This window comes from Henckelia pumila, chromosome 3 (genome assembly GCF_033568475.1).
Source record: "Henckelia pumila isolate YLH828 chromosome 3, ASM3356847v2, whole genome shotgun sequence".
Taxonomy (NCBI): domain Eukaryota; kingdom Viridiplantae; phylum Streptophyta; class Magnoliopsida; order Lamiales; family Gesneriaceae; genus Henckelia; species Henckelia pumila.
In genome coordinates, this window is record NC_133122.1 from 100,854,358 (window position 1) to 100,881,155 (window position 26,798).

Below are 26,798 nucleotides of genomic sequence, written 5' to 3' on the forward strand. Positions count from 1 at the left end.
CGCATGTGCTACTAAGAAACCATTTCTTAAATCACATCAAGTACTCTGGCCAGAGATTCGTCACACTAATATCTCCTCAGATCGCATAGGATATCCACACTCGCAAGTATGTGGTGAATCCTTGACAACAATGCATCGACTCCTATATGTGTTGTAACTATACCCAATCCCGACACCTGATGACCCCCATAGAGTCGGTAAAACGAGTCAAAGCACAGTACTAGCATATAGAGTCTCCATGATGTTTCAAGTAGTAAGGACTAATGGTGTACAACCAAAACCGCGGACTTTATCCACTCGATAAGTGATAACCACTTGGAAAGTCCGGATAGGGTAGTTCGATTATTCATCCTATGAATATCCATTTGCATGCTTCGAACATCTCCATGTTCCCTACCAATGAAAATGTGGTACTCCGCATCGCAAATGCTAGTCTCAAACTCGAGCGATCCTTATCCTTATTCTCGGACGGCTCAATCGACTAGGAACAGTTTAGAATATACAGTGACTATAAGATGTATTTCATGATAGACATCCCCATGTTCTACCACATCTTACATACACTATAGTATATTCAAGGTCTTTATCAAAACAACAATAGTATATCACAATATAACAATATGAAGAAAGATAAAGTCATTGCCATTAATAAAAAGTGTAAATTACATTAAACAAAAGATCGTTTGTACAAAGAGTCATCAAAGCCCATAGCCACAAGTTGGCTCACTGGGCACCCACTCTTTCAATCTCCCACTTGCCCTATAGCCAACTAGTCATACTACGTAGACCCATTGCTTCGCGATGTTTGTCAAACAATGGTCCCTGGCAAGGGCTTAGTAAGCGGATCAGCGATATTGTCTGCAGAGGCCACTCGTTCGACAGTGATGTCTCCTCTTTCCACAATCTCCCGGATGTGGTATTTCCTCAGTACGTGTTTGGATCTTTGATGAGACCTTGGTTCCTTTGCTTGAGCAACGGCACCCGTGTTGTCACAGTACACCGGGACTGGACCAACAAATTCAGGAATGACGCCCAACTCTTGGACGAATTTCCTCATCCAAACGGCCTCTTTAGCAGCAGCTGATGCTGCAATGTATTCAGCCTCAGTGGTGGAATCCGCTGTGGTGTCCTGCTTGGAACTCTTCCAAGAGACAGCACCGCCATTGAGTATGAACACAAATCCAGAGGTTGACTTCGAGTCATCCACGTCACTTTGGAAGCTAGAGTCGGTATAGTCTTCCAATTTCAGTTCTCGTCCTCCATATACCATGAACATATTCTTAGTCCTTCGTAAGTACTTAAGAATGTCCTTCACAGCTTTCCAATGCATTTGACCAGGATTAGCCTGATATCTGCTCGTGACACTCAGAGCAAATGCTACATCCGGTCTGGTAGATATCATCCCATACATGATACTACCTATAGCTGACGCATATGGTACATGTGTCATATTCTCTATCTCTGCATCAGTCTTGGGACACATAGACTTGGATAAAGAAACTCCATGACACATGGGTAGATGTCCTCTCTTGGACCGATCCATTGAAAACCGTTTCAATATGGTGTCGATGTAGGTTGATTGAGTGAGTCCTATCATTCTCTTAGATCTATCTCTATAGATCTGTATCCCAAGAATGTAGGATGCCTCACCCAAATCCTTCATCGAGAATCTACCTGATAACCATATCTTTGTTGACTGCAACATCCCTACATCATTCCCAATGAGTAGGATGTCATCAACATAAAGTACTAAGAATGTCACAGAATCCTTAACTACTTTCTTGTACACGCACGGTTCCTCCGGGTTCTTGATGAAACCAAAATCTTTTATTGTTTCATCAAATTTCTGGTTCCAACTTCTTGATGCTTGTTTTAGACCATAAATTGATCTCTGAAGCTTGCATACCTTATGCTCGCTTCCCATGGATGTGAACCCCTCAGGCTGCTTCATATAGATTTCTTCCTTAATGTCTCCATTAAGAAAAGCAGTCTTCACATCCATTTGCCATATCTCATAGTCATACCATGAAGCTATAGCAATAAGGATTCTTATGGACTTGAACATCGCAACTGGTGAAAAGGTTTCATCATAGTCAACTCGTTGTCTTTGAGTATAACCTTTCGCCACCAATCGCGCCTTGTAGGTCAATACCTTACCATCAGGCCCAATCTTTCTCTTGTAGATCCATTTACACCCTATTGGAACAATTCCATCGGGAGGATCTACTAAAGACAAAACTTGATTTGTATGCATCGAATCAATTTCCGACTGCATAGCTTCAAGCCATAAATTTGAATCCGCATCAGAAATTGCTTCCTTGAAGTTTCTTGGATCACATCCAATGTCGGGTTCAACTTGATCCCCTTCAAGAAGAAGACCATATCGAATAGGAGGTCTAGAAGTCCTCTCGGATCTTTTAGGTGCAGGCGTGTCCAGCAATGGTTCCTGAGGTGTAGGATCGTTATTTTGTATTTCGGGTTCTTCTCGAACTTCTTCGAGTTCCATCATCTCGCCTTTCTTATCCAATAAGAACTCCTTCTCCAAGAAGGTGGCATTCCTAGAAACAAACACCTTTGTTTCAGCAGGATAATAGAAATAATATCCGATTGAATTCTTCGGATACCCTACAAAATAACATAAGCTGGATCGACTATCCAACTTATCTCCCACTGTCTGCTTCACGTTAGCAGGACATCCCCAAATCCTTAAGTACGAATACTTAGGAGCTTTGCCATTCCATAACTCGTATGGTGTTTTGTCCACTGCTTTAGTGTGGACGTTGTTCAACAACAATACCGCCGTTTCAAGCGCATAGCACCAAAACGAAGGTGGAAGCTCAGTGAAGCTCATCATGGATCGAACCATGTCCAACAAAGTTCGATTACGACGCTCCGATACACCATTCAGCTGTGGTGTCATAGGAGGAGTCCACTGAGAGAGAATCCCATTCTCTTTTAGATAGTCCAAAAACTCGGTACTTAAGTATTCTCCACCTCGATCCGATCAAAGTGCTTTAATACTTTTACCTACCTTGTTTTCTACTTCAGCCTTGAATTCTTCGAACTTTTCAAATGCTTCAGACTTATATTTCATTAAATATAAATACCCATACCTTGAATAATCGTCAGTAAAGGTAATAAAGTAGGTGTGGCCATATTGAGTGCCAACTCTAAATGGTCCACAAACATCTGTATGGATCAAATCCAACAGATTTTGACTACGCTCAGGCTTCCCCTTAAAAGGAGATTTAGTCATTTTCCCTTTTAGGCAGGATTCACAAGTAGGTAGAGAGTTAATATCAGACATATCAAACATGCCCTCTCCCACTAGCTTGTTCATCCTCCTTGAGGAAATATGACCTAGTCTAGCGTGCCAAAGGTTTGCCGGGTTTTGACTATCGATTTTCCTTTTGTTTGTTGTTGCCGGTTTATCAATATAATTTATTGGAACGTCTTTCAGTTTTAAGTTGTATAGATCGTTTTCAAGTTGTCCATTTCCAATCAAACATTCATTCTTGTAAATATTGCAAATCCCATTCACAAAATTGCAAGAATAACCATCTCTATCTAGCATAGAAACAGAAATAATGTTTTTAATTAAATCCGGAACAAATAAAACATCTCTTAAAAATAACTTAAAACCGTTCTGCAAAATTAAATAAACATCTCCCACGGCTTTTGCTTCAACTCTGAAACCATTTCCGAGCCTCAGCTGGGTCTCACCCATCCTAAGCCTGCGACTTCTTGTCATCACCTGCAAATCATTGCAAATTTGAGATCCACATCCGGTATCCAATACCCAAGAAGTAGTATTAAGTGAAATGTTTATTTCAATATAGAACATACCCTTTGCAGTTCCCAACTGCTCTAGATATTCCTTGCAGTTGCGCTTCCAATGACCGGGCTTCTTGCAGTAATGGCAAACATCCTTGGATTTTCCATTGTTTGAAGCCTTTGTCTTGTGCTTCTTCTCGGGCTCGACTTTCTTGGGTGGGGCAGAACGTTTCTTGCCCTTCATACTTGGCCCCTTCTTAGCAGAAGATGAGGAGCCCACCAAGAAAGCTGGCTTATCCTTCTTAAGTGTGGATTCATATGTCACAAGCATATTGACCATCTCTTCAATGGTGGCCTCTATCTTGTTCATATTAAAATTTACCACAAATCCGTCAAACGAAGAAGGAAGAGACAGAAGCAGTAAATCCACGTTGAGTTCATGCTCCAACACCAAATCAAGGGTCGCTAACTTTTGTATGAGCCAAATCACTCATACCCCATGATCACGGACCGAAGTCCCTTCACGCATGCGACACGTCATCAGCTCCTTAACAGTAGCGAACCTTTCAGCCCTCGATTGAGCCCCAAAAAGTTCCTTGAGTTGAGCGTGAATGTCAGCAGCATTCACGGTGTCCTCAAATCGCCTCTGGAGTTCATCAGACATCGAGGCTTGCATATAGCATTTGGTCTTGATGTCATGGTCCCACCATGCATCAAGTTTGGCCAATTCCTCCGGACTTACGTCAGCTGGTGCTTCCTTCGGAGGTGATTTCTCTAACACGTAGAGCAACTTCTCCGAAGTCAAGACAATCTTCAACTTCCGGAACCATTCCGTATAGTTTGCGCCAGTTAACTTGTTTTGTTCGAGGATCGAGAATAATGGATTACGCGAATTCATTGTATGAAATACTGAAAAGAAAAACAGACATATATCAATGATAGTTTAAGCAATTACTAAGACATAAAATAGGCGAATTTAATTTTATGAATCTCACTCCCACTATTTTAACGATTTCACTACCCTCTAGTGAAAACGGGAAACTTTTTCCTTAGTGAGAACATGGAGTCCAATTGACAAACTTATGGTCCCGAATAATATCAGCCAACCATAATTCTAAAAAGGTAGAGCCCAATCGCTTCCAAAGCAACCCCCATGTATTTACCTCATGTCCAATAAGGGCCCAATAATATGACGCCGTTTAAAGTGACATGTCAAGATGACCCATCAATATTAAGTTGTGATGGACGGTCGCCATGTGGATCCCCCAATAATATGAGCCGATCCCATGGGAGTTCCACCCAACTTACAACATGTGTCGATCCAATGTACAGCTTTCCGACGGACGGCCCCCCCCAATAATATGAGCCGGACCGTATCCGCGGGTAGCATCACATACATTGACCGTTGATGGAAGGTAGGAACATTTAAACAAATTTAAATTTCCTTTATTTATCTTGATATCAATTTTAAATCATATTTAAAATGAGGAATTTTTAATTATGGAAAATTTGTCTCATCATTTTTCAATTTATTGTATGCTTGCCGGATTCATACAATTATGTCTAAAACATGCATACAATCATAATATCATATATTATATATAGGATGATCGATTCCATTTCTAATTGACTCGTGGTTGCCAATCACGAGTCTTAGTCCAATCCTAGGTAATATGCAGTATGCAATGCAATCCTATTACATTAGCTTCCAATTTACATTTCTTCGTCTTTATTGTCTGCTGGGCCCACCATCTTCAAATCTTGATCTCCCACTAAATCTAATGTATTTACAATAAATAGCAATGACAAGTAGGGGATACATTTTAGGGGTGGGAACGGGCCATAAACCAAGCCCACTTTTATTACATATGATATTCATATTGGGCCATAAACCAGGCCCATTAATAAAACCAACAACAATAAAACAAATGTAAATTCCTAACATACACCTACAAAATTGGTCATGGTAATCGATCATCCTTATCCAATAACATTTAATTCAAAATTAATTTATTGGATATCATGCATATGGCAATTTAAATTTAAACAGGATAAAATCATATTTTATATATAAAATCATATTTTACATATAAAATCATATTTTACCTTTTATTAAATAAAATCATATTTTATCTACAGAATCTAATTTTATAGATAAAATCATATTTTACTTAATATATACATAAGATCAAATCTTATCATCAATTGTACCAAAAATAATTGATTTCAAAATTCAATTTAAGGATAAAATATTAAAATTTTCCAAAAATTCAAATTTATCCAAAAATCAATTTTAAAATTTTTGGACTCGAACAATTCGATCCGATGCCTCGTGAACCAATCAAACACAATTTTTGACCGGACCAAAAATAAAATTTTAACACATTAAAATTAATTTAAATAAAAAAATAATTTTTCCCGCGGGCCGCCCGGGACACTCCCGGGCTGGCCCGCACCCGCGGGCGCGGGCCGGGGCAGCCCGGCTGCCCCTTTAGGGCAGCGACAATCGCTGCCCTGGCGGCGCCGTGCGCCGCCCTGGGCAGCGCCGAGCGCTGCCCTGGCGGCGCTGAGCGCTGCCCTGGCGGCGCTGAGCGCCACCCCTGGGCGGCGCCGTGCGCCGCCCCGGGCAGCGACCTTCGCTGCCCCACCGGGAAGCGATCCAATCGCTGCCCGGGTTTTGCCCGAAAATTTTTTTTTTTTATTTAAAATATTTATTTTGTTTTAAAAAAAAACCAAGACTCAAAAATTTTTGTACAATCGATTAATTTAATCGTTTGATCTGAGCAACCTGGCTCTGATACCACTGTTGGAAAACTGGCGTTCAGATCAATCACGATTGATACCCAGTGCAGCGAAAGTTTAAAAATTTTATTATGGAACAATTCCATAGTGTAGGTATCAACCGTTTAACGATTAAATTATAAGTGTGTGTAAAATTAAATAACTATTATTAAATTTTACCTTCAATCTCGAAGCGAGATTATTGGACACCACACAGATTTCTCTGCGCTTCTTGTATCTCCCTGGAACTGATGAACAAGCTTTCCTTCAATCAGGTCCACGAATAGAGGTTTAATCCCTCTGATAGATTGCACTAGAAAATCTATCAGAAGTTTTCTACGAAGAGAATAAACGAATTTGATTCGCTATTCCAGACTGCAATTCAAAATCACAGACCGGAATTTCTCAGACAGAGAGGGAGGGTGTTCGGCCACTTTGAGAGAGAGGAGGCTAGGGTTTTCGAAAAACTGTCTCAAATTATGACCTGTTGTGTTGTGATTTCTGTACTGCAATAACTTATTTATAATGCAGGCCACTAACACCTTAGGGCCCATTAGTCATAAGTTGAGGCCCGACAAGCAAAGCCCGCATGTTCAGAAATTAATATAAAATTCATCGTGACTCCGATTGATGAACCGATTTCACCAATGTGCACAGAAACCATTTCTGCACATTTTAAAGTCAAGATAAATTTTCCTGAATCCGAATTCAGTGGTTTCCAAAAATGTACATCCCTATATCATTTTAGGAAATCCTACTCCCTTACTCTTATTTAAGAAGTCCAACTTCTTTATTCATTAAATTTAACTCTATAAATTTAACTATCTCAACGGGGATTAAAACTCCATGACATTGTGTGACCCTCAATGGTTCAGGGATACAGCTAGCCGTGGGCTCACAACTCCTTGTGACTCGGAACAACGATTTCCGACTTGCCCAACGAATCATGGTAAAGCGCCTAGCAACATCGCCCCATGATTCCCTAGGTATCACTGATAGTGCCTACAAGAACCAGTAGATTTTGGTTAGCGTACAGTACGGTCCCTTCATCCATATATCCCAATCGAATCAACAACCATTGGTATATCGAGAGTCGCTCAAGATTCGATAACTATGCAATACATCTTGAAGATCAAATTAGTGACATCGCATGTGCTACTAAGAAACCATTTCTTAAATCACATCAAGTACTCTGGCCAGAGATTCGTCACACTAATATCTCCTCAGATCGCATAGGATATCCACACTCGCAAGTATGTGGTGAATCCTTGACAACAATGCATCGACTCCTATATGTGTTGTAACTGTACCCAATCCCGACACCTGATGACCCCCATAGAGTCGGTAAACGAGTCAAAGCACAGTACTAGCATATAGAGTCTCCATGATGTTTCAAGTAGTAAGGACTAATGGTGTACAACCAAAACCGCGGACTTTATCCACTCGATAAGTGATAACCACTTGGAAAGTCCGGATAGGGTAGTTCGATTATTCATCCTATGAATATCCATTTGCATGCTTCGAACATCTCCATGTTCCCTACCAATGAAACGTGGTACTCCGCATCGCAAATGCTAGTCTCAAACTCGAGCGATCCTTATCCTTATTCTCGGACGGCTCAATCGACTAGGAACAGTTTAGAATATACAGTGACCATAAGATGTATTTCATGATAGACATCCCCATGTTCTACCACATCTTACATACACTATAGTATATTCAAGGTCTTTATCAAAACAACAATAGTATATCACAATATAACAATATGAAGAAAGATAAAGTCATTGCCATTAATAAAAAGTGTAAATTACATTAAACAAAAGATCGTTTGTACAAAGAGTCATCAAAGCCATAGCCACAAGTTGGCTCACTGGGCACCCACTCTTTCAATCTCCCACTTGCCCTATAGCCAACTAGTCATACTACGTAGACCCATTGCTTCGCGATGTTTGTCAAACAATGGTCCTGGCAAGGGCTTAGTAAGCGGATCAGCGATATTGTCTGCAGAGGCCACTCGTTCGACAGTGATGTCTCCTCTTTCCACAATCTCCCGGATGATGTGGTATTTCCTCAGTACGTGTTTGGATCTTTGATGAGACCTTGGTTCCTTTGCTTGAGCAACGGCACCCGTGTTGTCACAGTACACCGGGACTGGACCAACAAATTCAGGAATTACGCCCAACTCTTGGACGAATTTCCTCATCCAAACGGCCTCTTTAGCAGCAGCTGATGCTGCAATGTATTCAGCCTCAGTGGTGGAATCCGATGTGGTGTCCTGCTTGGAACTCTTCCAAGAGACAGCACCGCCATTGAGCATGAACACAAATCCAGAGGTTGACTTCGAGTCATCCACGTCACTTTGGAAGCTAGAGTCGGTATAGCCTTCCAATTTCAGTTCTCGTCCTCCATATACCATGAACATATTCTTAGTCCTTCGTAAGTACTTAAGAATGTCCTTCACAGCTTTCCAATGCATTTGACCAGGATTAGCCTGATATCTGCTCGTGACACTCAGAGCAAATGCTACATCCGGTCTGGTAGATATCATCCCATACATGATACTACCTATAGCTGACGCATATGGTACATGTGTCATATTCTCTATCTCTGCATAAAAATGAAATTTTGTGAAAATTTTTTTCTCTTGATTGGATATGAGAAACCGTAGGTTTAGTAGTGAATATTTTAAGTGTTTGACCAGTGAAATGTAGCGATGTATTAGATGATGTTGGTGTCTATTGGACCATTTCACAACAATAGGTGTTTGTGGAGCCTGATAGTGTTTTTGAATCCTAATGATCTTTATAACATTGCATGTACGATCTTGAGCGCACCTGTTAAAACAATTTTGTATTGAAATTTTTGTGAAAATAAAATTAACTCCATCAGGTTATGAGCAAGGGATTGAGATACTAATCATGTTGTTCTTGACAAAGTATGCGGATTAAATGGGGTTAAAATTTTGAAAAATTTTAAAATAACAATTTCATCCGGGCTTGGAAACTTATTAAAATTCTATTCATTGTTCCATAGCTAAGTTTGCGGATTCCATGGGATTGTAGCTCCATCCAGGCTATAGAAGAGAGGATTGAAATTTGAATCCTATCTTAGTTATAGATAAGTATGCGGGTAATTATTTGGGCTTAAGAAAACTGTGTGCAAAATCCAGAGGTGCGTACTTATATCTCAAGATAGTTGTGTTTTGTTTAACGATTGTTGGGAGGAAGGGACTTTTGATGGTGATACTTACACTGAGGTGTCATAGGTCGATGAACAGTCTTAAAACTATGTATTTTGAGGTTGCATGTACCTGGAATAACGTGACACACACACACGTTTGCGCCTAACTAAAGGTGTATTGTGGAAAATAAAGAGTATTCATGAGTTTATTTGTTTGTTTTTTGTATGTTGGAACTTCCCTGAGGCTATGATATTCATCATTCGTCCTTGCTTATGTTTTTGTATGTTTGCATATTGTTTTTTCATGACTTGCTCGAGGGCGAGCAAGATTTAAGTATAGGGGAGTTTGATGTGGTTATATTTTCCTATATTTATTTACGTTAATTTCTATGATTAGGAGAATTTGAATTGATTAAATTCATTTTATAGTTCCTAATAATTGTTTTTGCTTTTATATAGGAAAATAGAAAAATGGAGAAAAAGAAATGAAGAAAAGAAGCAAATAAAGAAGATGCAAGAAGAAGAGATGTTCGTTAGAGCTACAAACAAACAGCTCTACCCGAAAGAGAAGAAAGAATTGAGGCGCTATTGCTCTATGGAACAGCTCTACTTATGGAATGGAGAAGAAAAGGTTGAAGCGCGATAGCGCATTGGAGCAGCGCTATTATGAGCCTTTGAGAAGCTCTAACGCGCTAATGAAGAGCGCTGATGTGTATGAGGACAGAGTTTCGGGCAGAGAAGCTTTCGCTCGATCGGTAAATTTTTACCAATTGAGTGAGAGAAGAGAAAGAAAATTGATACGGACCAGAGGATGTCTCGCTCGATCTGCATGATTTTACCGATCGAGTGAGACGCGATTTTCGGGAAATTTTATCTGAAAAAGGAAATTTGATTTTGGAGGATTCTAGTCTTTATTTAATATTTCCATCTCGAAAAATACCTATCTAAAAATCATCTTTTGATGGCTGAAGAGTAGATAATAGGTCTTGGAGGCTAGGTTTATTCATCCTTGTTCTTAGATTTAATTTCTTCCTTCAATGCTTCTAAGTTTTAGTTCTTGGTAGAGGAAGACGAGTCCTTGAAGTTTATTTATCTCCTGAGATTTTTATCAATGTTTAATTTTTATTTGAGTATCAAGAGTTGTTTGGAATTGATTGATATGCTTGTGTGTTTAATTATTTGCTGATTATCTAATAATTTTCTCATACAATCTAAAGCTAAATTAGATATCAAATCCGTAATTGTTTGATCCCTCTAATTTGTGAAGCAACTATGATTAATAATTTTCCCTTGCGAATTTGTTAATTCGTAGGAACAACGATTGACTAGATTAAATACAACTATTTGTGTTTGTATTGTTTAGATTCATCAATTTCACTAGTTTGAATGCTACCTTGGGTTTACACCTTAATCACTTGTATTTGGGTTAATACATTGGTAAGGTTTGATTTAGAACGCTTGTGTCTAATTAACAAAAATTAAGGTGATAGGAATTAAATTTTCAATGATGAATATTCAATGAAAATTAATTATTTTTAGAGAATCGATGATCGAGTGAATAACTTCAAGGGTGTAGTCGACCGATACCAAGACTTGTTTTTAACTGATTTCTTCATTATAATTTTAATCTAGCATGCTAGTTAATAAAATTTATTTTAATCTGTTTTTATATATTAGTAGTTAATTTCAAAATCCAAAAAACCCTTTTTATATATTTTCAATAATTTTTAGAACACGATAAATTTTGCTTTCCTCGTGGGAATGATCCCTACTCTCTCTACTACATGTTTATTTAGTTAAACTGATTTGGGTTAATTTGGACGTGATACGACTAAGCGCTACCACTTCTGAAGTGGGTTCGGAATTACCGAACCATAGAAGTTGAGATCGGAAGCAAAGGGTGAGTTCAAACCTTCCGAATGCAAGATCGGAGCTTCTGAAGGTTAGGCCATGTGCACTAGTGACGTGTGACCGGCGTTTGGACATGCAGATGCATGCATGGGATTGGATCCTCCGATCAGGACAGTTCGGAAACGTGGATTGCTTGAGAGATCAGAACTTCTGAACGTCGCCTATAAATAGATCATTCGAGAATCAAATTTCTTGCTCATTCACAACTTTTCCTTCTATTGTCTTGGTGTTTCTTGGGTGATTCCAGCCATGTAGGCGTGGTTCGGATGGTAGCAGGGTGCTTTCGAAGTCGTAGCAGAGTTGTGCCCAAGAGTTAGGGCATTGAAATCAGCGAGCTGACGACGGACGCAGGTATATTCTGAGATCCCTATTAGTATTAAGGAATATCTATTAGCTTAGTTAAGATCTGTAAATCAGTAGTAGTGATTTGGTAAATATCTTCTTGTAGGATTGGAACCTAGACTTGTGATACTAGGAATGTCCTAGTAAGGTACGTAAGTACTGACTGAGATAGCCAAAAAGTATGCATGTTTATATGTTTTATGTTCCATGATACATGTTTCACTGCTTTGATATATTATGTTGTATGTGCATATTCATGTTAAGTCGATTCTCCTTTGAGATAGCCTTTGTAGTAGGGCGCTCATCCCTATATTTCATGATTATATTGTCTGACCCCGGGAGACGTCGTGTTGATGGGGATTGAAAATACGGTGATCTGGATGAGTGTGTGGATGTACCAAGCGGAGTTTTCCACAGATGGTACTACATACTCATTGACACCTAGTCTGATCAGGACTTCTGATCACCAGTACATAGTCATTTTCATGCATCATAATAGGTTTGTATACTCGTGCTTATCGTATTAAGTGTAGTCGCTCACATCCAGTGTTTTGTTCTGGGACACCCATGGTTGAGATCTGGAGTGTTGGTTTCCATGAGTATCTTTAATTTACGCAATTTAAAACAATACCTTCGATTTGGATGTATCATAGTTTTATTACCTTTAGTTTTTAGTCACCAGTTGTATTCCACCGGTTTGGTTTGTAAACCTAGTTTAGTTTTTGCTGTTATTTCTATTTATCGCTTTTCTTAAGATAATTGCATGCTTAATAAAGCATATAGTAGGTGATCCGGATAAGGTTACTAAATTTATGGTATCAGAGCATGCATAGGATTTTTGGGACATTAGGTTTGGCTTTTTGGGTTTTGATATGCACTAACGGTACTGACGAAGAGATCCACGGTAGTGTAGGGATGTAATAATCCAGTCCCATTTTACAAGGTTAATTGACTAATTATGATTAAAAAATGGACGAAGGGATTAAATTGGATTTAATTAAAGAAAATTGGGAAACGGACTCGGATGAATTCGGAACTTCCGAACCCAAGATCGAAGCTTCCGAACTATTCGGAAGAAATGTTTGATGTTCGGAAGCTACGTTTGGATCGGAGCTTCCGAAGTGAGATCGGAACTTTTGATCGGTGTTAGTCCATGCACAATTTTGTCGTGTCAAGGAGTTTGGACATGTAGTGGATCAGAGCTTCCGATCTGGGTCTTCCGCAACGTGGTAGACATGCAAGGATTGGAGCTTCCAATCGTTGTATATAAATAGGGGTTCTGAGATTCATAATTCTCACACCATTTCTCAACTTTCCTCTCGACTTCTAAGTGTGTGGAGTGATTTCCAGCCATCCTAGGCTTGATCCGGGAGTTGTCAAGGTGCTCCGGAGTTGCAGCGGAGTGGTGCCCAAGTCCTGGGGTAATCGTCATCAGAGGGCTGAAGACGGAAGCAGGTATAGCTCAAGCTCCTTATAGTAAATAGGGAGTATGCTATAGCTTAGTTAAGGCTTTTTATGATGCATGAGTACTTTGCATTGTATTGCGGACTATAGTGTAATGCCCGATTTTATTATAATTGAGTTTAATCGAGATAATCAGGATTTTCAGTGATTGAGGATTGTTTTTTTATTTAGCAGGGGGTTACTTTGCAAGATTGGAGAAATAAAGGACTGAAATGCAAAAGTTGGATTTATATATTATTATTAGATGCAAGTGGCCAATCCCATCATTTCATCCCCTCTCCTTCCTCTCCATTCAACGTACCGAACCGGAAAGCCATAGCCAAATCGATTTCTCAAGCTTTATCTCCGCTCGATTCGCTCGATCCGGCCGTTAGATTTTCATTCCGAGTTGAGATTCACGATCACCGCAACGAGGGCTTCATTTAGACGTAAGTTTTGCTACGATCTCTTGAACTTCGATTTTGTTGAGTTGTCAGAATTTGATAATATTGGAGTATGTCGTTCTTGAGCTAGTATAGATCGTGTAATTCGAAGTCGGTTTGGAAAAAGAAAGAAGTTTGGATTTTATATGATTTTAGAGGCATATTTTCGAAAATGGTGATTTTTGATTGAGGTTGGATTTGAGTTGTTTTGATGGATTGTGATGATGTTTGAGTTATTGTGATGTTGTTGGATGATTTGAGTTTTTTCGGATAGTCGATTTATTAGCCGTTATGCCGTCGAAATTGAGTTTGAGTTATCGGTTTTGGTTCGGTTTGATTTGTATATCGAATTTGATTGAGTTTGAACTCCGAGTTGATATCGAATCTGTGTCTCGATGTTTTGACAGTTGATTGAAGGATTTGAAGTTAAAGATTTGAAGGCTCAGTTGTCGATTGAAGTTTGAAGACGGTATAGATTGTTTGATTTATCGACTTTGAGTTTCGAATTGTTTAGAGTTTGAATCGAGTTGTCTCTTTTTTGACAGGATTGATTGAAGCTTCGAGAAAAAAGTAAAAAGTTGACATTGAAATGAATGAGAAAGAATACTCGAGATCGACTTATTCTCGAGTTCCCGAAAATTACATACCGCTTGTTTATTTGCTTGCGTGAACTTGATTTAGTTATTAATGCACTTGCATTCATATTGAGCCGACTTTCGATTCGTTTGAAATGAGACGTTTTAGAGAGCTATATTGAAGTGGCTTTGGATTTCGAGTTTTTCCAATTGCCAGAATACTTCTTATAGTTGCTCTGAAGTCTAGGGGATCGAGTTGATCGACTTCCACCCCAAAAGGGTGCGTCGGTGAGTTGTCGTGAAGACTTGACCCTGGGATCCCAACCGAGTACCGATCGATTTTATGATTATCTGACTTGATAATCTTGACTTTCAAATCCATGCATTCATTCAATATCATTTCGATGTTATGATTTATGTTGACACATTTCGATTGAGGTGTTTATTTGATATTGAGCGCATGTCTCTTTTACTTAGAAATTATATTTCTAACCGGATTATTCCAGCTGTTGTCTTTGTTTTGTATGTGTAACTTGGCAACAGGAGGATCAGGAGCTGGGCCGAGTCGTCCTGGTTAGCTTGGGGGTGAGATTGATAGAAGTGAGACTCCGGGTCGTAGGGTCGAGTCTATTTGGAATTGTATTAGTTTTTTTGAGTCGATGGAACTCATTTATGAAACTCGACTGGTTATTGTATTTTGGGCAGAACCTAGATTTGGTATGTTCTAAATATTGATTTGTATTACGTTTGAACTTGGAATGTTTAGAATTGCCTTGTTGGTTGTTCGCAGGCTCCTCGACCCCTCTGCCCATTTTGCATGCGCGCGGGTGAGGCAACACCTCGCGCGCGCGCAGGGAGTTTGAGAGGCTTGGGAGATTTTGCCCGCGCGCACGCGAGCTCCCTTCTCGCGCGCGCGCGAGTATCTCCACGAGTCTCTGTTCGCGTAGCCTGCGCACGCGCGAGGTGATGACCTCGCGCGGGCGCGAGGCTTATTTAAAAAAAAAAAAACTTTTGATTTGTTTACCGCGACTTATTGTGTTCGATTATGATTAATTATTCGAGTTTAGAAGATTAGAAACGGGGTCTCACATTAAGTGGTATCAGAGCAATAAAATTCTTGGATTTGAACTAGAGTGAACGGGGTAGATCGAGTCCGCATGAATTGAACTCTCGCATGTGATTGATTTATTTAAATGATTATTTTTAAATACGTGCGGGCATGCTTTATTGATTCTTGAGTTAATTGAATTACATGAGTTGTGATTTAATTTATAAAGCATGAATTATGTGATATATATCTGTCGTTGTATATCGTTGAGATTAATGAGTACTCAGAGCAGAGTTTTGGTCACCGAGGTTATGAGATTGAGAATAAGTCTGAGATATTGTGTCCTAACCCTTGATATCAGATGGCACCGCGACGATCTTTGAGAAGGAATCAACCACCTTTGACTCCTCCTTCTACTGAGAATCCGCCGCCAGTTATTACTCCTCCGAATGATCAGGATAGTACAGGAGTGGATCAGTTTGATGCAATCGCGACCCCGATGGAGACTCTTCTGAAGAGATTCCGATCTTTTCGACCGCCTACTTGAACGGGTACCGAGAACTCCGTTGCTTGTGAAAGTTGGCTAGATGAAATGGATGAGCTCTTTGATTCCCTCGACTATACCGATGACCGCAGGATCAGGTTAGTCAGTCATTAGTTGCAGGGTGTTGCTAAGAATTGGTGGACCACAACCAAGAGAGCGAATGAGAACCGAGGCACTGCCATCACTTGGAGCTTGTTCAAGACTGAGTTCTTTAAACGTTTCTTTCCTGTCTCTTATCGAAAGGAAAAGGGTGCCGAATTTGCGAACCTGAAACAAGGGAACTTGAGCATTGAGGACTATGTGAGCAAATTTGACAGTCTCTTGAGGTTTGCACCTCACGTTGCAGATAACGAGGAAGCCAAGGCCGACCATTTCATCAATGGATTGAACCCTGAGATATTTACCTTGGTCAATACCGGAAGACCCAACAACTTCGCTGATGCTATGGATCAAGCAAAGGGAGCCGAAGCCGGATTCTTGATGCAACGAGGTAATCAGGTAGCTCCTCAACAGCAGCAGAGATCTTTCTAGGACCAGCCTGTTCAGTTTCAGCCTCAACAGGCTCAGTATCAGTACCAACCGTTTCAACAATCGAATCATCCTCAGAGGTTTGATGGAGGCAACAGTGGCAGAAACAGGCGAGATCAGTATCGGCCGAAGGGGAAAAATTTTAAGAAGTCTGGTAACAGTTCATCGAGTTCCAGTGGCTCTAGACAGTTCAGTTCTGGACAGAATTCTGGGTTTTCTGGAGCTTCATGCAGCAAGTGTGGAGGACTTTACCCGAGTGATCAGTGTCGAGGCATGTTTGGTAGTTGCAACATCTGCCAGCAGTCGGGTCATTTTTCTAGAGTTTGTCCTCAGCGAGGATCCGATAGAGCTCAGAGCGGCAGTTCTTCATGACCGCCAGCTCATCCCGAGAGATCAACTTCTGCAGTCCATTCTTTTCCGCCACAGCAATAGAATCGTCATGGAGGTAATCAGAACCAGAACCAACCTCCACGACAACAGGCGAGGGTGTTTGCCTTGATAGAGGATCAAGCCAATGCAGCTCTGAATGACGTGATAGCAGGTAACTGTTCGATATTTGGTTATCCTGTGCTTGTTTTGATTGATACGGGTGCTTCCCACTGTTTCATCTCTGAAAGATTTGTTGTGATGCATGATTTAATTGTTGAGCCTTTATCTGATGTTGTTTCTATTACTTCACCTTTGGGTGGAGAGACTGTTTCGATGAGATTGGTCCGAAATTGTGTGATAGAATCCGAAGGGAATTCGATTGAGATTGACTGCATCATACTTGGATTATCTGATTTTGATTGCATCATTGGGATTGATAACCTAACCAAGTATAGGGCGATAGTACATTGCTTTCAGAAAGTTGTTCGTTTCAGGCCTGAGATGGCAGATGATTGGAAGTTTTTCGGTAAGGGTTCTCGATCCAAAATTCCTTTGATTTCGGTGTTAACCATGTCTCGTTTACTTCAGAAAGGAGCAGAGGGATTCTTGATTTATGCAATGAATGTTCAGAGGTGTAGTCCTGAGTTGTCTGAGATACCGGTTGTTAGTGAGTTTCCAGATGTTTTTCCAGACGAGATTCCTGGTTTACCGCCTATTCGAGACATCGAATTTAACATTGAACTTGCGCCAGGTACTCAGCCTATTTCGAAAGAACCTTACCGTATGGCTCCATTAGAATTGAAGGAATTGAAGGAACATTTAGAAGATTTGATTGCCAAGGGGTACATTCGACCTAGCGTATCTCCTTGGGGTGCACCAGTGCTTTTTGTGAGGAAAAAGGACGGTTCTATGCGACTTTGCATCGACTACCGCCAGTTGAACCAGCGACGGTCAAGAACAAGTATCCTCTACCAAGAATCGACGATCTTTTTGATCAAATGCAAGCTTCTTCAGTGTATTCGAAGATAGATCTGTGATCAGGGTATCATCAGATAAGAGTTCGCGACGAGGATGTGCCGAAGACAGCTTTCAGAACCAGATATGGGCATTTCGAATTCATAGTCATGCCTTTCGGTTTGACCAATGCTCCAGCAGTGTTTATGGACCTGATGAATCGCATCTTTCAGCGGTATCTAGATGAGTTCGTTTTAATCTTCATCGATGACATTCTGATCTATTCTAAGAATCGTTCTGATCATGCCGAGCATTTGAGGATTGTGTTCAGACTTTGCGAGCCGAACAGTTGTATGCTAAGCTATCGAAGTGCGAGTTTTGGTTGGACCGAGTGGTTTTCCTAGGTCACATTGTATCCGGAGATGGAATATCTGTGGACCCCAGTAAGATCGAAGCAGTTATGAATTGGCAGAGACCGACATCAGTGCCAGAAATCCAAAGCTTCATGGGTTTAGTGGGGTATTATCGCCGATTTATCGAGGGATTCTCTTCCATTGCAAAGCCTATTACTCAGTTGACCCAGAAGAATGCGCCGTTTGTTTGGTCCGAACAGTGTGAGGCTAGTTTCATTGAGATGAAAAAGAGATTGACCAGCGCTCCGATCTTGTCTATTCCATCAGCTACTGGAAGTTTCTCTGTGTACTGCGATGCTTCTCACCGTGGTCTTGGATGCATTCTCATGCAGATGAAGCACGTCATAGCTTATGCTTCGAGGTAGCTAAAGCCTCACGAGACTCGTTATCCGATCCATGATCTCGAGCTAGCTGTAATCGTGTTTGAATTGAAGACTTGGCGCCATTACCTGTATGGCGAGTCGTTTGAGATATTTTCTGACCACAAGAGCCTGAAGTACTTGTTTTCCCAATCTGAGCTGAATATGAGACAGAGGAGATCGATGGATTTGCTTAAGGACTTCGACTGCGAAATCAAGTATTATCCTGGAAAGTCGAATGCAGCTGCAGATGCTCTTAGTTTGAAGCTTTGTTCTTTGTCTCTTTCTATGATTGGTGTCTATCGATTGATTGAAGATTGTTGTACTTCTGGTTTGGAGTTTGAGACCGATAGGAGATCCATCAGAGTTTTTGCGATTCAAGCCGAGCCAGAGTTGTTTCAGTCGATTAGAGAGGCTCAGAGATCAGATCCGAGTATTCAGAGTTCGATAGAGAGAGTCCGATCAGGTCACCAGTCAAAATTTCAGGTCAGGGATGACATTTTGTTTGTGAATAACCGTATTGTTGTGCCCGATGTTTCTGAGTTGAGACAGCGCATTCTTCGGGAGGCACATTGTAGTTGGTTCAGTGTTCATCCAGGAGGCCAAAAGATGTATAATGACTTGAAGACTCAGTTCTGGTGGAAATAGTTGAAAGGAGACGTCACGAGGTTTGTATCCCGTTGCCTGAATTGTCAACAGGTGAAAGCTGAGAGGAAGAAGCCCGGAGGATTATTGCACAGTTTGCCTGTCCCGGAATGGAAATGGGATCATATCTCAATGGATTTTGTCACGAAGCTACCGCGTTCAGTTAAAGGTTGTGATGCGATTTGGGTTGTGATTGACCGGTTGACGAAATCTGCTTGCTTCATTCCTTACCGTATGACATACCGTCACGATCAGATGGCCGAGTTGTATGTCAGAGAGGTTGTGAGATTGCACGGCGTGCCGAAGTCGATAGTATCAGACAGAGATCCGAGATTCACTTCTCACTTTTGGCACAGTGTCGTGAAATTTCCTCGCAAGCATACGAGTGTCAAGTTTTAGTATAGTGAAAGAGAAAGTGTCGATCCCACAGGGAATAAAATGAAAATATTCAATACTTGTAATTAAAATAGTCTTAATTTTATCTAGAAAATCAAATGTCGAGAATTGTGCAGAATAAACAAAATAAATAACGAGAAATTATCAAGATCACACACACACAAATTTCGAGGAATTATCAATCAGAGAAAAATAGTCCAGAGGTTTTGATTTCACTTGTTCTCGACAATATTCAATCCTAATTAATCTATTTTATGAATTTCCTTCGATTAATAACCAAAAACACTTAGATTATTCTATTCCCCTCTCCCGAGCAACAAATAGAGTGTATCAACTACATTTCGATTTCAATATCCCTATTAGAAATCTAGATGTAGTGATATATGTAAAATGATGTTCCTTAAAGGTTCTATTAAAGCTATATACTCTCCCGAGCTATATAAACATTTAACAGTGTAGTTCCTATTGATCCTACTCAAAATCCCCTCTCCCGAGCAATGATTCTAAGTAAATATAACAACTCAATTTATGTCCAGTAAATTAAGAAGACATTCAATTCTAGAAACACAATTAATCTATAGAAATTCAATTTATTAAAATCAAAGATTCATGAATATGTCTCAACCAAGCTACGTCAACCTCTAGACTAGAAAAGTTTAGTTCATGCTCGAATTCAATAAAAACCAAATAATATTTAATATCTCAAACATAATTCAACAATCAAAAGAAAATAAAAAGAAGAAACAAAGCCGTAGTCTTTCTTCCGTGTCCGGTCGAAAAGTCTTCGTCTTCGTTCCAAGCAATCTTCAGTTCGTCAACTCCAAAAACTCACAGAAGTACTCTCTCGAATATTGTGTGTATTGTTGGCTGATAGATCCTTCCTATGACTCCGAAAAATCCCTTAAATATGACTTAACAATCGTCCAAAATAATACCAAAGATATCCCCAATGTTTCCATAAACTATCGGACTCTAATATTCCAAACAGACGACGGCGTGGGCGCGCTGAAGAAGGGGCGGGCGCGCTCTCAATTCGCAAAACATACTTTAAAACATTCTTCAACGGCGCGGGCGCGCCTAGGGTCAGCGCGGGTGCGCTCTTAGCTCGACTTTTCTTCTAGAGTTCTTCAGTAACAGCGCGGGCGCGCCTAAGGATAGGGCGGGCGCGCCTTCAGCTCGAACTCATCCTTTTTTCCTCTTTTCCAACTCTTGAATTTCCTTGTAAACTTCCATCTTCAAAGCTTATTTTCACTTGAACACATCGAAGTCCAAAACTTTCTACAAACACAAAAACAACAACAATTTCATGCAATATCTACCAATAAATTCCAAAAGTCAAGTAAAAACCATATACAAATTAAGTGCACAAAATGCACTTATCAAATTCCCCCAAACTTGAACTTTTGTTCGTCTCGAGCAAAACTAACTCAAACTCCACTCAATTGCAAGAACAACAACCATCAAGAATGACTATGGATTAATGACCTCAGTATGGAATTCCAAAACAATTTAAATCCAATCATCTCTGCCCTACTAACACTTGAAAAATAAGTTATCCAGAAAAGTAATTCAACCTCATAAACTCATAAACTCCGCAACTCACGTTTCAAAATACTCTTCTCTTAACTCAATTCAAACATTCACAAATCATGAGGTCTTTCATGGTAGAACAGGATCAAATTCAAGGATATATCATCACAACCACACTCAATTGGTTTAATTCAAAGAACCTAGTGTGTGCGTGTTTCGATCAAGAATTCATAATCATTTAAGTTTCAATCAATAGTCCAAAGGCTAAATTCTCGCAAACCCTCTCCACTAATATATTGGGCAACTGTGACTCGGTCAATAGGACTTAATAAGCTTATAATGCAAGGCCTGGCTCATGGCTACAAATGAAGGAAAATAATTCAAATAAGGAGTAATTCACATTTATGCTCAAACATTTCACAACTTTTTCAACTCTTTTTCTTTTCTACTACCTTCCTCATTTCCATTCATCCACCACACCATTCCATATTCACAAATAAAAAACTAGGAGCATATAACAATTTATCATTCAAATTACTCCCTTAAAGGTTGAAAATAGTGTATAAGTTATTTAGGTAGTCAATGTAGGACCTTGAAATAATGACGAATGGGGGTTTCATCACACGTTTACACGCATGCCATTCGGTTTTCAATAAAGCTCAAACAAGGTACTAGGGATAACAAATATAATAGGTAGCTTGAAAGGCTCAAACGAATTCAGAAAAATCGCCTAAATCATTCTTAATCACAGTTTTGCCCGTATTTTGCCTCGATGGGTGTCCGAACTAGTTCTAGACAAGTCTCAATCCACAATTAAATCATACAAATCTCAATCAGTGCAGAAAGGAATAATAATCAGCAGTAAACGATGATTTTCACAAGTAGTTTCAGTATTCTCGTACCTCTAAGTACAAATATGCGTGTAAGCTCAAATGGGCAACTAAGGATAAACTGGTTCAATAAAATTCAAGGCCCAAAAAAATCCAAACAATGCCTCAATCATTTTTATGTTTGTCTGTCTCAAGATTCAGATTCAAGCAAAATCAGAGAATATATAGGAGTTCAATTTTTCACTTGGTTCCGTTTATTTCAAAATTTTGTCAGCTAGGCAGGTAGTCATGGACTTCAGTTACAAAACAAAAATTAACATCATTGGCCATCAATCCATTTCATTATGATTTCTCAACATCATTCACCAAAAAAAAACCACAACTACATAAATTTCTCAAATTCAGCCACACACCAACACAACACAACTCCTAAGAACCAAACAACTAAAATAAAAACAAAACAAAACCAAAAGCAACTAAATAAAAACAATAAAAGTCAGAACTGACACAACTCCCCCAAACTTAATACATTCATTGTCCTCAAGGAATTAAAACAAGAAAGCATACAGGACATGTACCACAAACGACGACCGTCAGTGGTCGTCGCCATCATCAACGGCATCAGCATGGGACGGACCAGAAGGGCCAAAAGTGGGCGGCCACTGTGGATATAGAGGAAATGGATGAGTCGAACTAGCAGCCTGTGGAAACTGATGTCTCAAACCATCTGTAAAATCCATCATGTAGTCCATAAAGACACTAGTAGTCTGCTGAAATGTCCGAAACTCTTGACAGTGCGCTCTCAATTCATCCTCCAGAATAGCAACATGATCGGGCGCAACAGGGGGTGCTTGAGGTCGGGGTGCAGGGCCACTTCGTGCAGCTGCTCGCTCATTAAAATCTCGCCTCTCAGCGCGAGTTCGGTGCTCAGAAGCCGGTATCATGCGAAAAGGAGTATGACAAGATTGGGTTTTATTATAATTGAGTTTAATCGAGATAATCAGGGTTTTCAGTGATTGAGGATTGTTTTGTTATTTAGTAGGGGGTTACTTTGCATGATTGGAGAAATAAAGGACTAAAATGCAAAAGTTGGATTTATATATTATTATTAGATGCAAGTGGCCAATCCCATCATTTCATCCCCTCTCCTTCCTCTCCATTCAACGTATCGAACCCGGAAGCCATAACCAAATAGATTTCTCAAGCTTTCTCTCTGCTCGATTCGCTCGATCCGACCGTTAGATTTTCATTCCGAGTTGAGATTCACGATCACCGCAACGAGGGCTTCATTTAGACGTAAGTTTTGCTACGATCTCTTGAACTTTGATTTTGTTGAGTTGTCAGAATTTGATAATATTGGAGTATGTCGTTCTTGAGCTAGTATAGATCGTGTATTTGAAGTCGGTTTGGAAAAAAAAACGAAGTTTGGATTTTATATGATTTTAGAGGCATATTTTCGAAAATGGTGATTTTTTATTGAGGTTGGATTTGAGTTGTTTTGATGGATTGTGATGATGTTTGAGTTATTGTGATGTTGTTGGATGATTTGAGTTTTTCCGGATAGTCGATTTATTAGCCGTTATGCCGTCGAAATCGAGTTTAAGTTATCGGTTTTGGTTCGGTTTGATTTGTATATCGAATTTGATTGAGTTTGAACTCCGAGTTGATATCGAATTCGTGTCTCGATGTTTTGATAGTTGATTGAAGGATTTGAAGTTAAAGATTTTAAGGCTCAGTTGTCGATTGAAGTTTGAAGACAGTATAGATTGTTTGATTTATCGACTTTGAGTTTCGAATTGCTTAGAGTTTGAATCGAGTTGTCTCTTGTTTTACAGGATTGATTGAAGCTTCGAGAAAAAGGTAAAAAGTCGACATTGAAATGAATGGGAAAGAATACTCGAGATCGACTTATTCTCGAGTTCCCGAAAATCACATACCGCTTGTTTATTTGCTTGCGTGAACTTGATTTAGTTATTAATGCACTTGCATTCATATTGAGCCGACTTTCGATTCGTTTTGAAATGAGACGTTTTAGAGAGCTATATTGAAGTGGCTTCGGATTTCGAGTTTTTCCAATTGCCAGAATACTTCTTATAGTTGCTCTGAAGTCTAGGGGATCGAGTTGATTGACTTCTACCCCGAAAGGGTGCGTCGGTGAGTTGTCGTGAAGACTTGACCCTGGGATCCCAACCGAGTACCGATCGATTTTATGATTATCTGACTTGATAATCTTGACTTTTAAATCCATGCATTCATTCAATATCATTTCGATGTTATGATTTATGTTGACATATTTCTATTGAGGTGTTTATTTGATATTGAGTGCATGTCTCTTTTACTTAGAAATTATATTTCTAACCGGATTATTCCGGCTGTTTTCTTTGTTTTGTATGTGTAACTTGGCAACAGGAGGATCAGGAGCTGGACCGAGTCGTCCTGGTTAGCTTGGGGGTGAGATTGATAGAAGTGAGACTCCGGGTCGTAGGGTCGAGCCTATTCGGAATTGTATTAGTTTTGTTGAGTCGGTGGAACTCATTTATGAAACTCGACTGGTTATTGTATTTTGGGCAGAACCTAGATTTGGTATGTTCTAAATATTGATTTGTATTATGTTTGAACTTGGAATGTTTAGAATTGCCTTGTTGGTTGTTCGCAGGCTCCTCGACCCCTCTGCCCATTTTGCCTGCGCGCGGGCGAGGCAACACCTCGCGTGCGCGCAGGGAGTTTGAGAGGCTCGGGAGATTTTGCCCGTGCGCGCGCGAGTCTCTGTTCGGGCAGCCTGCGCGCGCGTGAGGTGATGACCTCGCGCGGGAGCGAGGCTTCTTTAAAAAAAAAAAAAAAAACTTTTGATTCGTTTACCGCGGCTTATTGTGTTCGATTATGATTAATTATTCAAATTTAGAAGATTAGAAATGGGGTCTCACAATAGGCTTGGACATAGATCTGGTTTAGTTTGCCTAGTTATCAGAGGTACGATAGTACATTTCGAGATACACTGATTGAGTATGCATGAATTATGTGTTGCATGATTTATATGACATGATTTTATCTACATATATTATGACATGTTATTATGCTGCATGCATGATCATCTTGTGCTTTTATCCTTGTGATATCATGTAGTAGGGTGTTTACCCTATCCTGTCTGTAGATGGTTGGACATATAAACTCATGTCAGGTCACCCATATTGGTTGGACACGTAAACTTATGTCAGTTCACCATTAGTTGTGATATGAATCTAGGAGGCATCCGACCATTCATATTGTTCCAAAATATGTCTCTTAATTTTCCATCAAGGATTGAAGGATTGGGGATCCATGGAAACTTGGTTGGAGTGCATGGAAATAACTTTGAAAATTATTATAATGTTTTCGGAGGCCAAAATGATAAAGAAAATAGAGAAAACATTGAAGAGATCACGAAATTTAATTCCTTAGTTCGAAGCATAGGCGCTCCCGCGCTCCTGTCCACGCGCGCCCGTGCCATTGGCTTGCACGCCCGCGCTGTTGGAGAAAATTTGATGAATAAAATGAGAAAGAGACGCGCGCCGGCGCCATCGAAATTTTCACACACCAAAGGTGTTTTGTGTGTGTGCGTGATTTTTGATATACTTTGATATATTGTGTTATTTTGAGTTTTAGATGTCTATTAGGAAACTTCTAGATGATATCTTTGATATCTTTTGCATTATTTTGCATTATCTTTAGGATTTTGGAATTACAATCCAACTAGGAAATCTTTAGTTTAATTATATTAGGATTCCTAGTTTATTTCTTCTATATATTGTAAAATTCTCATTCATGAGAGATAGTTAATTAATGAATTATTCAGTTTATTGATTTTTATCAATTCATAAAAATTCTCTACAGAATTTTTCCAAAGCCTTGCTTTGTTTTTATCAAAATCAAACTTATCAAAGTTTAACAACTTTGTGGCGTTTGTCAATTGATTATCCTCGTGGATTGTCATAAACAAGTTTTCTGAAGGTCCCGTTGTGATTAATTGTTTTATCCTCGTGATTATATGTTGCTAGTTTCGTTGTAAACTAGAGGTTCATATCCAAAACTTACTTGTTCAAAAGATCGGGACAAAATTAAAGAATCTTTTTGCTATTGGATTGATGGTACGATTTTAATATAGTCGTGCTTGCCTTCCATGCATCCTAGATTTGCATCATTTGGTATCAGAGCTTAAGGTTCCATTGATTCAAGCAAGTCGTATTTTTTTATTTGTTCTTCTAATCTATTCTTCGTTCTTCTTAACTGTTCTTCGTTCATCTATACTTGTTCTTCGTTATTCATCTATCTCATATCAAATTTCTGTGTCTTTCATTCAAACTTGTTGTTCAAGTTTTGTTTCTTGTGCTACAAGTCATAAATAAAAAAAAGAAAAATAAAAAAAATAAAAAAAAATCGGTCAAAAGAGAAAAAGAAATATTTTGAAAGACCAAAAAATCTTCAAAAAAAAAGGAGATGCAAAAATAACTTGTGGGACAAAAGTTCTTGTGTTTTGTGAGTCTTTTGGTAAAAAGTTACTTCAATCTTCATAAAGTCAATTTATTTTTTTTGTGCAATCTACGTGAGTCGATTGGCAAGTGTTTACAAATTTTGAACTTGTGGGTTTGATATTTAAAATCACAAAGCATAAGTTATTTCATATTTTTGATTGAAAAAAAAATGAGTGATTGAGTGATTTTCTTTGGAGTTATTAGTGAGAATTTGGGTGAGAAATA